Genomic DNA, 16,838 nt, shown 5'->3' with positions numbered 1-16,838 from the left:
GCATCTTACTGTGATTGACAGTGACTGTAATGGGGTTTGTCGGGGGGACTTGCTGATAGGGGATGTCTAGTAAACATAATGTTCCTCATGTAACTGTAGATTAATGATACCAAAATAAATGAAAAATAAAATAAAATAAAAATACTAGCACAGGTCATGAGGAGACAGTAGCAGACTGTAGGAGACACCTCCAACTTTAGTGATAGCTCAAAAATGAAATGATCTTTCCACTAAAAACAATGACTGAAATAGACTAAAAACATCAAGTCAATAAGCTCCATGAGTTCTTAATGGTACTTTAAAAGTTTATCATATTTGTAGGTTGCTAGGTCACCAACTCACTATTCTAAAAACTGGTAAGTTGAATACAAAAAAAGAAACAAGCATTTATCATTCCTTTCCTGTAAAAATTGAATTTCAGGATAACCAAAGAGTTGATAAAAGAACACTCTTTATGAAATTCTAGGCAAGAAATTCAAGAGTTGATAAAAGAACACTCTTTGTGAAGTTCTAGGCAAGAAATTCAGAAGAAACAATAGAAGACTATTTTGCAACTGCAGTGAAATAGAAGATGCAGGGAATATTCATTTATGGCTAGTAAAACTATTTGATATAATGTTAAAGGGAGATTCAACACCAAAGACAAGATCAATGAAAGAGATAATTGATAAACCGCACTTCATGAAATGAAATACAAATACTTCTCTGCGAAGAACACTCAAGAGAATTAGAACACCTGACACAGACTGGAAGAAAATTTTTGCAAAATACACATCTGATAGAGGATTGTTATCCAAATTTTTAAAAAAAGATGTTAAACTCAAAAGTAAGAAAATAATCCAACTAAAAAATGGGCCAAAGACCTGAAAAGATACCTTAAAGAAGATATACAGACGCCAAATAAGCACATGAAAAGATACTCCACATCATATGTCATGAGGGAATCGCAACATGAGATGACAATGAGAGCTTCTACAGCACCACTATTAAGGCCAAAGTCCTGAACACTGACAACACCACATCCTGAAAAAGACAGCTAGGCATAAGAACTCTTAATTATTGGCGATGGGAATGTAAAATGGTCCTCCTTGGATAACAGTTTGTAAATTTCTTATAAAATTAAACATGAAAGTTCAGGAAAAAGGACGGCAGAGTAGGAAGGCAAGGTGTAAAACTCCTCCCACACACAAAGGAAGCAACTATAGCAAATACAACTAATCCTAAAAATGACCTGAGACTGCAGAACAGACCGCCTATACCTGGGTAGGAAAACAAGTCCACACAGAGAAGGGTAAAGTGGCAGAGCCACGATCCATTGAGAACCCGGCCCTTCCCCCATCCCAGCCCACAGGAGGGAGAAAGAGGAACAGAGCAGGGAGGGGGTAGGAGCTCAGGAGCTCTGCACACCTGGCCCAGGAGATCTGTTCTGGGTACACAAGTCCACACTGCATTGGGCTTTGGTGCAGAGAAGGGCTAGGAGGAGAGTTGGAACACTCTGGGGGGCTGAGTGGAGGACAGGCATCATCCCGCAGTCCTGCTGCGACCCAAAACAGGAGGCGCAGTTTGAAAGATTCACCAGCAGTGGGAAGGGCACTACAAGGGTGAGGGTTGGATGCTCTCTCTGCAGGAGAAAGGGCACGTAGACAACATGTCCCCAGCACTCCCTCAGCCTAAAAGTTCAGGCAAGCATGGGGGTCCTAAACACTCCATCCCCCTCACTGGCAGCTCAACCCTGAGGCACTACCCAGCACAACTGCCTGCCTGCCTGGCCCACTCAACCCAGAAGCCTCAGGATTTTCTGCCTGGTAGGTAGAGGTATTATTCCCCAGCTCTCTCACCCTATCTCAAACCAACTGGGGATCTGACTGCAGAACTCAGCTCCAGGCACTCCTTTCTCCTCATAGGTACCCCAGCCCACTGCCATGTACCCACATCCAGCAGCTATGTGGCTGCATGTCTGGATAACACCTGCCCCCACACTTCCCCCACCCACCCAATTAGCCCAGCAGTACCACCATCACTGCAAACAGGCACAGGGTGGCCCCGCCCACAACAATTCCGGCAGAAGCACCACTTCTTGATTCACAAAGGGCTGACTGAGGTGAACTGCCATAAGGTAGACTGATACAGACCACTGCCCACAGAAAGAGAGGCGGTCCTGCCCACAGCCCACCAACAGCAACTGCAGTTCCACCACAAAAGAGAACAAGGCAGTGGTGAGTAAAGAGTCTTGAGTTTGTGGACACCACAGAATGCCTTCTTCATAAAGCCATTACTCTCTAGACCAAGAAGCATAGTGGATCCATCTAATACAAAGGAAGAGACACAGAAATCCTGACAAAATGAGAAGGCAGAAGAACATGTTACAACCAGAACTATGGGTAAGACATCAGAAAGTGGGCTAAATGAAACAGAGATCACCAATATTCTTGATAAAGATTTCAAAGTAGGAGTTAAAAATATGCTCACTAATGGAAGAGAATCCACAAGGAATTGAATGACCTGGCACGAGACCCCCCAGCACAGTGCTCAGCAGGTCCTGTTGGAGATGGTATGTTCCACTGGCAAGCTACAATAATGGGACCAAATGACAGTCCCTATCAGGGTGGACTATTTTTCTTGACAATTCGTTTCCCAACAGATTACCCCTTCAAACCACCTAAGGTTGCATTTACAACAAGAATTTGCCACCGAAATATTAACAGTAATGGCAGCATTTGTCTTGATATTCTGCGGTCACAGTGGTCTCCAGCACTACCTATTTCAAAAGTACTCTTGTCCATCTGTTCTGTTGTGTGATCTCAATCCAGACGATCCTGTAGTGCCTGAGATTGCACGGATCTACAAAACAGAGGAAAGTACAAGAGAATAGCTTGGGAATTGACTCAGAAGTATGCGATGTAATTAAAGAAATTTTTGGATAACTTCTACAAATAAAGATAGGGGAACTCTGAAAAAAAATATGCTCACTAATCTGTGAAAAGTATTGATGATCTCAGAGAGGACTTCAACAGAGATAGAAGAGTTGAAAAAGAGCCACTCAGGGCTGGAAAAGAAATGTACATGGAGGGAATGAATAATAGAATGCTGCAAGTAGAGGAGACAATGAGGTGGGAATTCAAAAACAGGAAAACAAGGAAGCTGAGAAACACAAAAAAGATTATCTAGAAATGAAAGGATGCTGAGGGCTGTGTGACCAATCCAAACAAAAAAATATTTGCACAGTTGGGATACCAGAAGGAGAAGAGAGAGACAAAGGGATGGAAAGTCTCTTTGAAGAAATAATTGCTGAAAACTTTCCCAATCTGGGGAAGGAAGTAAACACCCAAGTCCTGGAAATGCAGAAGGCCCCTAAAAAAAAGGAACCCCAGGAAGACATCATCAAGCCATATATTAAATTAAAATGACAAAGATTAAGAATAAGGAGAGGGTACTGATAGCAGGCAGAGACAGAAAAATTATTACTTATAAAGGAAACCACATCAGGCTATCAGCAGACTTCTCAGCAGAAACTTTACAGGCCAAAAGGGAGAAGCATGAAATATTTAATGTACTGAAACAGAAGGACCTTCACCCAAGAATCCTCTACCCAGTGAAATTATCATCCAAATTTGAAGGAGAGATTATACATTTCTGAGATAAACAAAGGATGAAGGAATTTACAACAGCTAAACCAGCATTACAAGATATCATAAAGTGACTGCTGTAGATGTAACTGTTCTTAAGCCTAAATAGTTTTTACCAGTGATAATAAATCCACAGTAATGGTAGCAAACCAATTACTTACCAAGGAAGTACAAAATTAAAACAAAAGTAGTAAAGCCAACTATACACAAAATGCAGATTATGATTGTGGAGGAGGAAGAAGAAGAAAAAAGAATTTTAGATTGTGTTTGAAATAGAGTGATCAATTTAATATAGACTTATACAGTTAGGAAACTATCCATGGGCCTTATGGTTACAATAAACTCAAAGCCTATAATAGGTACATTAAAAAATCTAAAAATAGAATTCAATCATAACACTAAAGAAAACCATCAAATAACAAGAAAAGAATATAAGAGAGGAAGAAAGGAACAGAGAGGAACTATAAAAACAACCAGAAAACAAGAAAATGGCAGTAAGTACATACATATCAATAATTACCTGAAATGTAAATTAACTGAACACACCAAACAAAAGACACAGAGTGGCAGAATGGATAAAGAAACAAGCCCCATCTATATGCTGCCTACAAGAGACTCATTTCAGACCCAAAGACATATACAGTCTGAAAAATAAGGGATAGAAAAAGATATACCACGCAAATGGGAGAAAAAGGAAGAAGTAGCAGTACTTATATCAGACAAAATAAACATTAAAGAAAGTAACAACAGACAGGGAGGACACTACATAATTATAAAGGGGTCAGTCCAACAAGAGGATATAACCATTATAAACATGTAGCACCCAACATAGGAGCACCTGAATATATTTTAGTAAAACAAATATTAACAGAATTAAAGGGGGAAATAGACTGCAACTCATTCATATTAGCAAGCAGACTTTAAAACACCACTTACATCTGTAAGATCAACCAGACAAAAAGTAAATAAGGTAACAGGCACTGAACAACACACTAGATCAGATGTACTTAACGGACATCTACAGAACATTCCAACCAAAATCATCAGGGTACACACTTCTCTCAAGTGCATATGGAATGTTCTCCAGAACAATGACATACTAGGGAAAAAAAGGGCCTCAATAAATTTAAAAAGATTGAAACTGTATCAAGCAACTTTTCAGACCACAATAGTATGAAACTAGAAATAGATTACACAAAGGAAAAAAAGCCCACAAACACTTGAAGGCTAAACAACATGCTCCTAAATAATCAATGGATCAATGAAGAAATCAAGCAATACATGGAGATAAATGAAAACAAAAATACAAGTCCAAAATTTGCAAGATGCTGCAAAAGCAGTTCTAAGAGGGAAGTACATAGCAATATAGGCCTACCTCAAGAAACAAAATTAATCCCAAATAACTCACAATTAAATAAACTAGTAAAAGAAGAACAAAAAAACCCGACAGTTAGTAGAAGGAGAGACATAATAAAGATCAGAGCAGAAATAAATAAAATAGAAAAGAACAAAACAATAGAAAAAAATAAGTGAAACCAAGAGCTGGTTCTTTGAGAAGAACGAAATAGGCAAACCAGACATATCAAGAAAAAGAGAGAAGACACAAATAAACAAAACCAGAAATGGAAAATAAAAATAGTCACAACACAAGCAGTGACTCTATAACATCTTATTATGCTGATGGACAGTGACTGTAATGGGGTATGTGGTGGGAACTTGATAATGGGGGGAATCTAGTAACCACAATGTTGCTCATGTGACTGTGTATTAATGATACCAAAAAAAAGAAAAAAAAAATAGTCACAACAGAAAAACAAAGAATTATTAGAGAATTCTATGAAAAACTACATGCCAATAAATTCAACAACCTAGAAGAAATAGACAAATTCCTAGACAAATACAACCTTCCAAGAGTGACCCAGGAAGAAACTGAAAATCTGAACAGAGTAAATTACCAATAATGAAACTGAATTGGTCATCAAAAAACTCCCAATAAACAAAAGTCCAAGACAACATGGCATCACAGCTGAATTCTAAGAAACATTTAAAAAAGAGCTAATAACCATTCTTCATAAAGTATTTCAAAAAGTAGAAGAGGAGGAAATACTTCCAAATTAATTCGATGAGGACAGCATCACTCTAATACCAAAACCAGACACTACAGAAAAAAAAATTACAGACCAATATCCCGGATCAACATAGATGCAAAAATACTCAACAAAATATTAGCAAACTGAATACAAAAATACATGAAAGGATCATCCATCACGACCAAGTGGAATTTATTCTAGGGATGCAAGAACAGTATAATCAAAAATTAAGCAACATCATGTACCACATTAATAAAAAGGATAAATATCACAGATCATCTCAATAGATGCTGAAAAAGCATTGATAAAATTCAACACCCATTCATGATAAAAACTCTCAACAAAATGGGTATAGAGGGCAAGTACCTCAACATAACAAAGGCCATATACAACAAACCCACAGCCAGCATTATACTTAACAGTGAGAAGCTGAAAGCTTTTCCTTTAAGATCGGGAACAAGACAAGGATGCCCACTCTCCCCACTTTTATTCAACATAGTACTGGAGGTCCTAACCATGGCAATCAGACAACACAAAGAAATAAAAGCCAATCAAATTGGTAAGGAAGAAGTTAAAATGGCACTATCTGCAGATGACATGATATTATACATAGAAAACACTAAAGACTCCACAAAAAAAATATTAGAACAAATAACTGGATTCAGTAAAGTTGCTGGTATAAAATTAATACCCAGAATTGTTGCATTCCTATATACTAATAATGAACTAACAGAGAACCAATTCCATTCACAATTGCATCAAAAAGAATACCTAGGAATAAACCTAACCAAGGAGGTGAAGGACCTGTACTCTGAAAACTGTAAGACACTCGTGGCAGAAATTAAAGAAGACACCAATAAGTGGAAATCTATCTCATGCTCATGGATAGAAGAATTAATATTGTCAAAATGGCCATCTGCCCAAAGCAATTTACAGATTCAATGCAATCCCTATCAAAATACCAACAGCAGTTTCCAATGAACTAGAGCAAATAATTCTAAAATGTGTATGGAACCACAAAGGACCCTTAATAGATAAAGCCATCCTGAGAAAGAAGAACAAAGCTGGGGGTACCACTGCCTGACTTCAAGCTATACTACAAAGTTACAGTAATCAAAACAATATGGTACTGGCCAATAGAACAGAATAGAGAGGCCAGATGTATACCCATGCATATGAGGTCAATTAATACAAAATAAAGTAGCCATGAATATATGATGGGGAAATGACAGTCTCTTCAACTACTACTGGTGTGGGAATACTGGACAGTTACATGCAAGAGCATGAAACTGTATTACTATCTAACTCCACACAGAGAGTAAACTCCAAATGGATCAAATACCTAAAAGTAAGACATGAAACCATAATACATAATACTCTTAGAAGAAACCATAGGCAAAAATCTGTTGAACATAAGCATAAGAAATTTTTCCTGACCACATCTGCTTGGGCTTCCCTTGCCCAATAAAATAAAAAATGAACAAGTGTGACTACACCAAGCTAAAAAGTTTCTGTACAGCAAAGGACACCAGCAGCAGAACAGACAACCCACAGTATGGGAGAATATATTCATTAATAATTTATCCAGTAATGGGTTAACACCCAAAATACATGAAGAACTCATATGCCTCAACACCAAAAAAACACACAAAAAACTCAATTAAAAAATGGGCAGAGGATCTAAAAAGATATTTCTCTAAAGAAGAAATACAGATATCCAACAGGCACATGAAAAGATGCTCCACATCACTAGTCATCAGGGAAATAAAAATCAAAACCACAAAGAGATATCACCTCACACTAATCAGAATGGCCACTATCCAAAAAACAAGAAATAACAATTGTTGTCGAGATGTGGAGAAATGGGAACCTTCTGACACTCTTGTGGGAATACAAATTGGTGTAGCCACTGTGGTAAGCACTATGGGGTTCCTCAAAACACTTAAAATAGAAATATCATATGACCCAATAATTCCTCTTCTAAGAATTTACCTGAAGAAATCAAGGTCTCTGATTTGAAAATAAATACATACACATATGCTTACTGCCCCACTATTTAAAATAGCCAAAATATGGAAGCAACCAAATAATCCATAAATAGGTGAATGGATAAAGATGTGGTACATATATACACAATGGAATATTATTCAGCCATTAATAAAAAGAAATCCTGCCTATTGCAACAACATGGATGGGTTTAGAGGGTATTTTGCTCAGTGAAATAAGCCAGGTGGAGAAAGACAATACCATATGATTTCACTTATTTGTAGAATATAAAAACAAACAAAACAAAATGAACAAAAGAGCAGCAGACTCATAGACACTGAGAAGTAACTGGTGGTTAGTATGGGTGAGGGGTTTGGGTTAGTGGAGAAGGGGTATAAAAGGGCACAAAAATTCTCAATCATAATATAAGTTGGTCACGGTATGAAAGTGCAGCATGGAGAATATAGACAATGATTCTGTAACATCTTCCTATGTTGACAGCAACTGTACTAGTGGGGGTGAGGATTTAATAATAATAAGGGTAACTACTGAACTACTGTGTTGTATACTTGAAACCAATAGAAGATTATATATCAATGATACTTCCATTAAAAAAAAAACATACACATACTCTTACCGTACAATCTACCAACTGCCCTCATTGGTATATACCTAAAGCAACTGAAAACTTATGTCCACATAGAAACTTGTGCTTGGATGTTCAGAGCAACTTTATTAATAATTGTCAAAACATGAAAGCAACCAAGATAACCTTCAGTAGGTGAATGGTTAGATAAACTGTGATATAACCAGATAAAGGAATATTATGCAGTGCTCCCAGGAAACCAGTTATCAAGCCATAAAAGACATGAATGTACCTTAAATGCATATTAGTAAGTGAAAGAACCCAGTCTGAAAAGGTTACATACTGTATGAATCCAGATATTCCACATTTTAGTAAACAAAAACTATGGACATAGTAAACAGATCAGTGGTTGCCATGGGTTGAAGTTATGGTGGGTGAGGGATGAAAAGGTAGAACACAGAGGATTTTTAGGGCAGTGAAAATACTAGGTGTGATGCTATTATGATAGATACATGTCATTATTCATTTGTCCAAATCAATAGAATGTACAACACCAAGAGTAAACACTAATATAAGCTATGGACTTTGGGTGATTATATAACGTATCAACGTAGGTTTATCAATTGTAATAAATATACCACTCTGATATGGAATGTTGCTATGGGAAGCAAATGCCTTCACACTATGGGTGGGTTTGGGCAAGGAATAAATGGGAAATCTGCACCTTCCTCTTAATTTTGTTTTGAACCTAAAACTGTTTTAAAAGGAAAAAGATGAAGGAAAAATTTATGATAAATGTATCAGGGTAATAACATCTAAATCCAATAACCAATCATAGCATCAATGAAAGTGAGCTTCTACAACATTATATGATGCACTAGGAAGTAAACAACTCTTCCCAACAAAGAGTCTTACCACCACAAAATTAAAATCCTGAGTATACTAAATTTTCTATATCTTAGTAGCAGTTCACAAAAAAACAGAGGAGATAAAGGAACATATTAAATGATATGAAGATATAATTAGGTAAATTTGGATCACAAGATATCCTACAACAAATTAACCAGTTTCTTCAACAAATCTTTGGCATGGAAAAACAAGAGAAGAGGAATGATCACAGATTAAGAGTGACTTAATGGTCCTATCAATCATGCAATGTGTGTACCTTGACTAGTCCTGATTCAAACAATTTGGAAAAGATATATTTTAGATGATCAGAGACAACCAAACATAACTGGGTAGTAGATTTTATTAAGGAATTATTGCTAATTATATGTGAAGTAATGGTATCATGAAAATTTATACATATATGTCAATATTTATATAATAAATACATAACATTTGTTTATTAAATATATGTATTTTTTCATGAAACCACTATTATATATATTAATATATGTATGAATGTAAACTAATATATATGTATCAATAAGAAATGTGCAGTATAGTATACAGAAGAAATGATACATTTGAGATTCAGTAAGAAATGCCCAAAACAGATGGGTAATAAAGTACAGATGAAAAAAGAATGTCAAACTATGAACAGTTGTTGAAGTTAGATGGGTACATGGGGGTTCATTAAACAGTTCTCTCTGCTTTTATTTATATCTAATCATTTCCATATTAAGAAGTTCTATTTCAGTTTTACATTAATTTTATTGTAGGTTTGAAACTGAATTTTACTAACAGTATATACATGAATTTTGTGAAAACAAAGAGCTATACTTTTGTTATTTCAAAAGAAAAATTTTATAAAATTTTTATAGCATATATACTAACCATGTACCAAAACTAACCATTGGTTATTTTATGATATGTAAATTAGACCTCAAAAAAAGCATATAATAAACCAATTGATATGAAACTGTCAAAAATAGTTAAGATAATTGCAAGTACATGGAATATTTATAGTAAATACAAAATTTTTATTATTAGAATTAGAAGTAATTAGGGAAAAAATAAAGCTGCTTTTTAATCAACTACAAGCCTAGGATGATATATGAGTATTTTTTAGATAGTATAACTTTTTTAAATCAAAATAATGAGCCATCTCTAATACATTAATGTTAAAATAGTTTTTTCATAATAGCCAAAACTGGGAAAAAAATCCAACTATCCACCATCAACTGTCAAATGGATAAACAAAATGTAGTATGTTCATACTATAGAATACTACTTAACAATAAAAAGGAACAAAGTGGAGGTATCAGAAACATGGGCTATCCTCAAAAATATTTATCAACTGAAAGAAGCTGGACACATGCCTACATATCATATGGTTCCATTTATATGAAATTTCTAGGAAGTTTAATAACAGAAAACAGACAAAAACAGAAAGCAAATCACTGGTTACTGCAAAATGAGTGTTGAGACTAACTGCAAATGATCATGGGGGATCTTTTTAGTATGCTGGAGTTGTTCTAAAATTGAATTGTAGTGCTGGCATACAACCACACAAAAATTTACTGACATTCATCAAACTATATACTTAAACTCAGTTAATTTTATACTATGTAAATTAGACCTCAAAAGAGCTGTCAAAAACAAAAGACAAGAGGTCAGGTGATCTGATGTTCAGTGAACCTCAATTGTGATTGTCTACCATATAGTTTATACTCAGAATTTATCAGAATAGACTGATATTTCAGAGGACTGATTTTTAAAGTGTAGTACCAAGAAGCATCATCAGCACACTCAACTCTCAGGTCCACCCCCACCCTCAACTTACTAAAACAGAAACTCTGGCTACAAAGCCCTTTAATTTGTTTTACCAAGGTTTCCAGATAATCTGATACCTGCTAAAGATTAAGAGCCTTTAATCTGGATTAAGGAGTGTGGTAACTATCCTTCTACTTTAGATTCTCCAAATTTTATTGCTACCAAATCATTACACAGCTGCATACCTGTACCACATGAACTTTGTTCATAGTCCTTATTATCTGTATAGACAAAAACTGCTTTTATAAAAGCAGAACTCTGTATTATGTTATTGGTGTTCACTGAAGGCTGATAACAAAAAATGTTACACAAGGACTGGCATTTTAGGGTTTTTTTAACAAATAAAATACCACATAAGCAGAACTCAGCAAACTTTTTCTGTAAATGCCAGATAGTAAATATTTTGACTTTTCAGGTTTTTGCCATTGTAGCACAGCCACAGACCACATGTGCATAAAGGGTGTGTAACCAGATTAGACCATGGCAGGCAAGTCTTGATCTCTGGGTCATAATTTGGGGATCACTGAACCAGAGAAGTCAGACAGATATGGATTAAAATGCTGGATTTACACTTTACTTTCAAATAAAATAGGTCATTATAACTATATTTCATATATTTAATAAGGCAAAGAAAGTATAAAAATAGCAAAAAGATATAGACAATTAAAAAAAAATAAGCCAATCAAGCTTACAGAGAAGAAAAATACAACAGCTGAGAGAACTATTCCAGGTGGTTATAAAAATGGGTTAGACACTGCAGAAGAAAAGACTTATTAATTTGAAGACACAGGCATAGAAATCACCCAAAATAAAACACAAGAAGTAAAGAGACTAAAAATAAAACAGAGAAAAACAGAACATTAGTAAACTATGGGACTTCAGGTAGCTAAAAATAAATGTAATTGAAGTTTAAAAGGAGAAAGAAAAAAAGTACAGAGAAAATATTAATTTTCAAAGTTTGAAATGCCTGGAATTCTTCCAAATTTGATTTAAAAACATATACACACACAGACCAAAAACTCAAAAAGCCTTGAGAATACGAAAAAAATTACACCAACCCAGTCACAATTGAATTGCAATTAATTTGGTGATAGAAAATATCAAAAGAAGACAGAATCAACAGCATTTATCCAATATGAACAACAGAGGCGAAAAAGGCAAAAATTTAACCAAGACAACAACAACAAAATGAAAGATCCAGGAGAGGAGAAAGAGTGCAGAGCTAAAAAAAATTTTTTTTGGAAGAAACAATACATAAAATATTCCCAAGTTTGCCTAAAGGCAGAAAGTTGCAGATTCAAGAAACTGGGAGAATCCCATTCAGGATAAGCCCAGCAAAATCCATACCCAGACATATCATACTCTAACTGCTGAAAACTTAAGACAAATAAAAATTCTTGAAAGTAGCTAAAGAAAAATAATTCATTAAATATAGGGGAACAACCTGAATGATTGCAACCTTTTTCCTTTTATATCAGAAACCATGGAGAAGTGGCATGCCAGTTTTAAAGTGCTGAAAGAAAAGAACCTGTCAGTCCAGAATTCTACATTCAGTGAAAACAATCTCTCAGAATGAAGGTGAAATAAATATAGCAAAAGAAGGAAAATTAAGATAAACACTAGCCAGCAGAATTATTCTAAAAGAATTCCAAAGGCAAGTATTTCAATCAGAAGGAAATTATACCAGAAGAAAACTTGGAATATGACAAATAGAGGAAGAGAAATGGTAAAATTTTTTATATATAAAAAAATAGATTATTCCCCTTTTAAGTTATTTGAAACATACCTGATAGTTAAAAGAAAAGAAATGTTCAACACTGATGGGACTTTAAATTATGAAGATATGACTATAGTACACAAAAACCTATTGGATATATGGTTTCTACACTCCTAGTGAACTATTAAAATATTGATTCTAAGTAACCAGTGCGAAGTTCAGTGTGTATTTTGAAATTCCTAGAACAGCCACTTAAAAAAAAAGACAAGATACATTGGCCAAATTCAACATTAAATTAAAATGCAATACAAAAAATATTATGAATAACCCAAAGGGCAGAAATAGGGAAATAGAGAAACAAGAAACAGAAAGCAGAAAATGAGTAATAAATTGGGATTATGGAGGATGAGAAGTCCCATGATCTGCCATCTATAAGCTGGGGAGTCAGGAAGCTAGTGTATAAATCAGTCTGAGTCCAAAGGACTGAGATTTAGGGGAGTCAATGATATACATACCAATCTAAGAACAAGAGAAAAGCTGAACTGTCCCATTTAAATGAGGCTGCAAAAAAGGGCAAATTCCTCCTTATGCCTCCTTTTGGCTCTATTCAGGATTTCAGTGGATTGGGGGATGCCATACTTCTTACTTAATTACTATCTTCTACATAACAGCAATAAAGAATATGAAAATAAACATTTTAAAGCACCATTTCTAATACCACCAAAACTAAGATACTTAGGGGTATAGCTAGCAAAATATGCACAGAATACACCAAAACCTATACAACACTGAGGAAAAACACCAAAAGAATCTTAAATGGAGAAGCATGCCAAATTCATGTATTGAAAAATTCATTATTGTAAAGATGTTAATTTTTTCCAACCAAATCTGTAGATTCAAGGCAATTCCAATCAAAATACCAGCAAGAGTTTTAGAAATCAATAAGCTGTTTCTATAATTTATACCAAAGGTAAAGAAACTGAATAGCCAAAACAACTTTTTAAAAAAATGGATGACAAACAAGATTCAAGACGGTGGCATGAGAGGTGAGACGGAGAATTCCTCCTAAAACCACAAATAGTATGAAAATTTAGTTAACTGCTACAACTAACCCTAAAAGAGCAACAAGAAAGAAGGCTGAACCAGACTACATGCAGACCTCATGAACAGTGCACACCTCACGAACACAGGGTAATGTATGAAAACCTTTATCAGGTGGGACACAAGCCCTTCATCCACCCCAGCTCACTGGCAGGAGGAAGAGAAATGGAGTGGGGAGGGGGTGGAAGAACTGCTGAACACCAAGCCACAGAGGTCTGATTTGGGAGCAGAAACCTACACCATGTGGTGCTCTGGATGCTGGGGAGCTCAGACAGGTGGAGTGCTTGAGAGAAAGATTGCAGCCATTTGTGAAGGAGGGGCTCCACACCCGGTACTCTGGGACAAAGGAAAGGCAGGCAGTTTGAGAGGCTTCCTAGCAGTGAGAGGACTGCTTGAGGGAGTGGAGTTTGCAAGGAGCTTGCTGTGCAGGGGAGGGGAGAGCTGGACAAGGTTCTCTGGGCATGCTGTGCCCAGCTGGTTGGAACCTTTGAGGAGCTTCAGGCGCCCCATCCCCCTGGCTGGCTACTCAGCTCCAATGACCCCTGTGACACGCAGCCTGCTGCGCCTTCCTCCCGACCTGCCAGCACCAGTTCACAAACGGGCAAACACTGCACTGACATCAAGCCAGCCAGAATGAGGCTCAGCCTACAACAGCTTTAGACACAAAGCACAGAGACTTACACCTGTGTGCGTGGCCCACTGACTCTGACACTTGAGATAGGCACCGCAGATGGGAATCAGGAAACAAAACTTTCCTCCCCCCAGGCACCAGCAATACTTCCTTACGACCCCCAGGCTCACTCTAGGGGCTAAGTAGCTCCAGAGACTGGAGCTTCTGGGCACTAGTGGGAACCACATAGAAATATGAAATGTCAAAAGGAGATGGTTCAGACCAAAATCTCACAAACCACAGAAAAAGGGTCAAATGAAACTGAACTCACAAATCTGCCTGAAAGAGAGTTCAAAATAAAAATCATAAGCTTGCTCATGGAGGTTCAGAAAAATATTCAAGAACTCAGGAACAAATTTAAGTCAGAGATTCAATAATTAAGAAATTCCATATCTGAAATGAAACATACAATGGAGGGATTTAAAAGCAGATTAGATGGAGTAGAAGAGACAGTAAATGGAACAGAAATTAGAGAAGAGGGATACAAAGAAGCTAAGGCACAAACAGAAAAAAGAATCTCAAAGAATGAAAGAATATTGAGAGAACTGTGTGACCAATCCAAAAGGAACAATATTAGTATTATAGGGGTACCAGAAGAAGAAGAGAGAGAAAAAGGGATAGAAATGTCTTTGAGGAGGTAATTACTGAAAACGGCCCCAATCTGGGGAAGGAGATAGTCTCTCAGGCCATGGAGGTGCATGATCTCCCAACACAAGGGACCCAAGGAAGACAACATCAAGACATACAATAATTAAAATGGCAAAGATCAAGGATAAAGAGAGACTTTTAAAAGCAGCTAGAGAGAGAATAAAGATCACATACAAAGGAAAACCCATCAGGCTACCATCAGACTTCTCAACAGACACCTTACAGGCCAGAAGGGAGTAGCATGATATACTTAATGTAATGAAGCAGAAGGGCCTTTAACCAAGATTACTACACCCGGCAAGGTTATCATTTAAATTTGAAGGAGAGATTAAACAATTTTTAGATAAGAAAAAGTTGAGAGAATTTACCTCCCACAAAACACTCTACAGTGCATTTTGCAGGGACTCCTATAGATGGAAGTATTCCTAAGGCTAAATAGAAGTCATGCAAGGGATAGAAAAAGAGCACAGAATATGATTCATAACATACAAAGAATGGAGGAGGAAGAAAAAGGAGTTAAAAAAAGAACATTTAGGTTGTGTTTATAATAGCACATGAAGTGAGTTAAATTACACTGTTAGATAGTATGGAAATTACCCTTGAACTTTTGATAACCACAAATCTAAAGCCTGTAATGGCAATAAGTACATACCTGTTGATAACCACCTTGAATGTAAACGGTGTGAATGAACCAATCAAAAGACACAGAGTCACCGAATTGAATTAAAAACAAGACCAGTCGACATGTTGCGTACAAGAGACTCACTTCAAACCCAAAGACATACCCACTGAAAGTAAAGGAATGGAAAAAGATATTTCATGCAACTAATATGGAGAAAAAAGCAGGAGTTGCAGTACTTGTATCAGACAAAATAGACTTCAAAACAAAGAAAGTCACAAGAGACAAAGAAGTACATTACATAATAATAAAGGGGTCAGTACAACAAGAGGATATAACTATTATAAATATCTATGCACCCAATACAGGATCACCTACATATGTGAAACAAATACTAACAGAATTAAAGGGGGAAATAGAATGCAGTGCATTCATTTTAGGAGACTTCAACACACTACTCACTCCAAAGGACAGATCAACCAGACAGAAAATAAGTAGAGACAGAGGCACTGAACAACGTATTAGGACAGGTGGACCTAACGAACATCTACGGAACACTCCATCCAAAAGCAACAGGATACACATTCTTCTCAAGTGCACATGGAACATTTTCAAGAACAGAACATATACTAGGGCACAAAAAGAGCCTCAGTAAATTCAAAAATATTGAAATTGTACCAACCAGCTTCTCAGATCACAAAGGTATGAAACTAGAAATAAATTACACAAAGAAAATGAAAAAGCCCACAAACACATGGGGGCTTGATAACATGATCCTAAATAATCAATGGATCAATGACCAAATAAAAACAGAGTTCAAGCAATATATGGAGACAAATGATGACAATGATTCAACAACACAGAATCTATAGGATGCATTGAAGACCCTGCTAAGAGGGAAATATATTGCAATACAGGCCTAACTCAGGAGAGAAGAACAATCCCAAATGAACAATCTAAACTCACAATTAATGAAACTATAAAAGGAAGAACAAATGAGGCCCAAAGTCAGTAGAAGGAGGGACATAATAAAGATTAAAAAAGAAATAAATAAAATTGAGAAGAATAAATCAGTAG

General features: G+C 36.2%; 1 protein-coding gene and 1 pseudogene across 5 annotated transcripts in view; one reads left to right on the top strand and one right to left on the bottom strand.

Moving 5' to 3' along the window:
* LARP1B (La ribonucleoprotein 1B) overlaps window positions 1-16,838 on the bottom strand; it is a 196,098-nt gene that overhangs the window by 62,125 nt on the left and 117,135 nt on the right. The window lies entirely within an intron of this gene.
* LOC118936023 (ubiquitin-conjugating enzyme E2 D2-like) lies at window positions 2,020-2,919 on the top strand (annotated as a pseudogene).

Source organism: Manis pentadactyla, chromosome 5 (assembly GCF_030020395.1).
Source record: "Manis pentadactyla isolate mManPen7 chromosome 5, mManPen7.hap1, whole genome shotgun sequence".
Taxonomy (NCBI): Eukaryota; Metazoa; Chordata; class Mammalia; order Pholidota; family Manidae; genus Manis; species Manis pentadactyla.
Note: the sequence above shows the minus strand (reverse complement) of the source record. Positions and strands in the feature narration are given on the sequence as shown.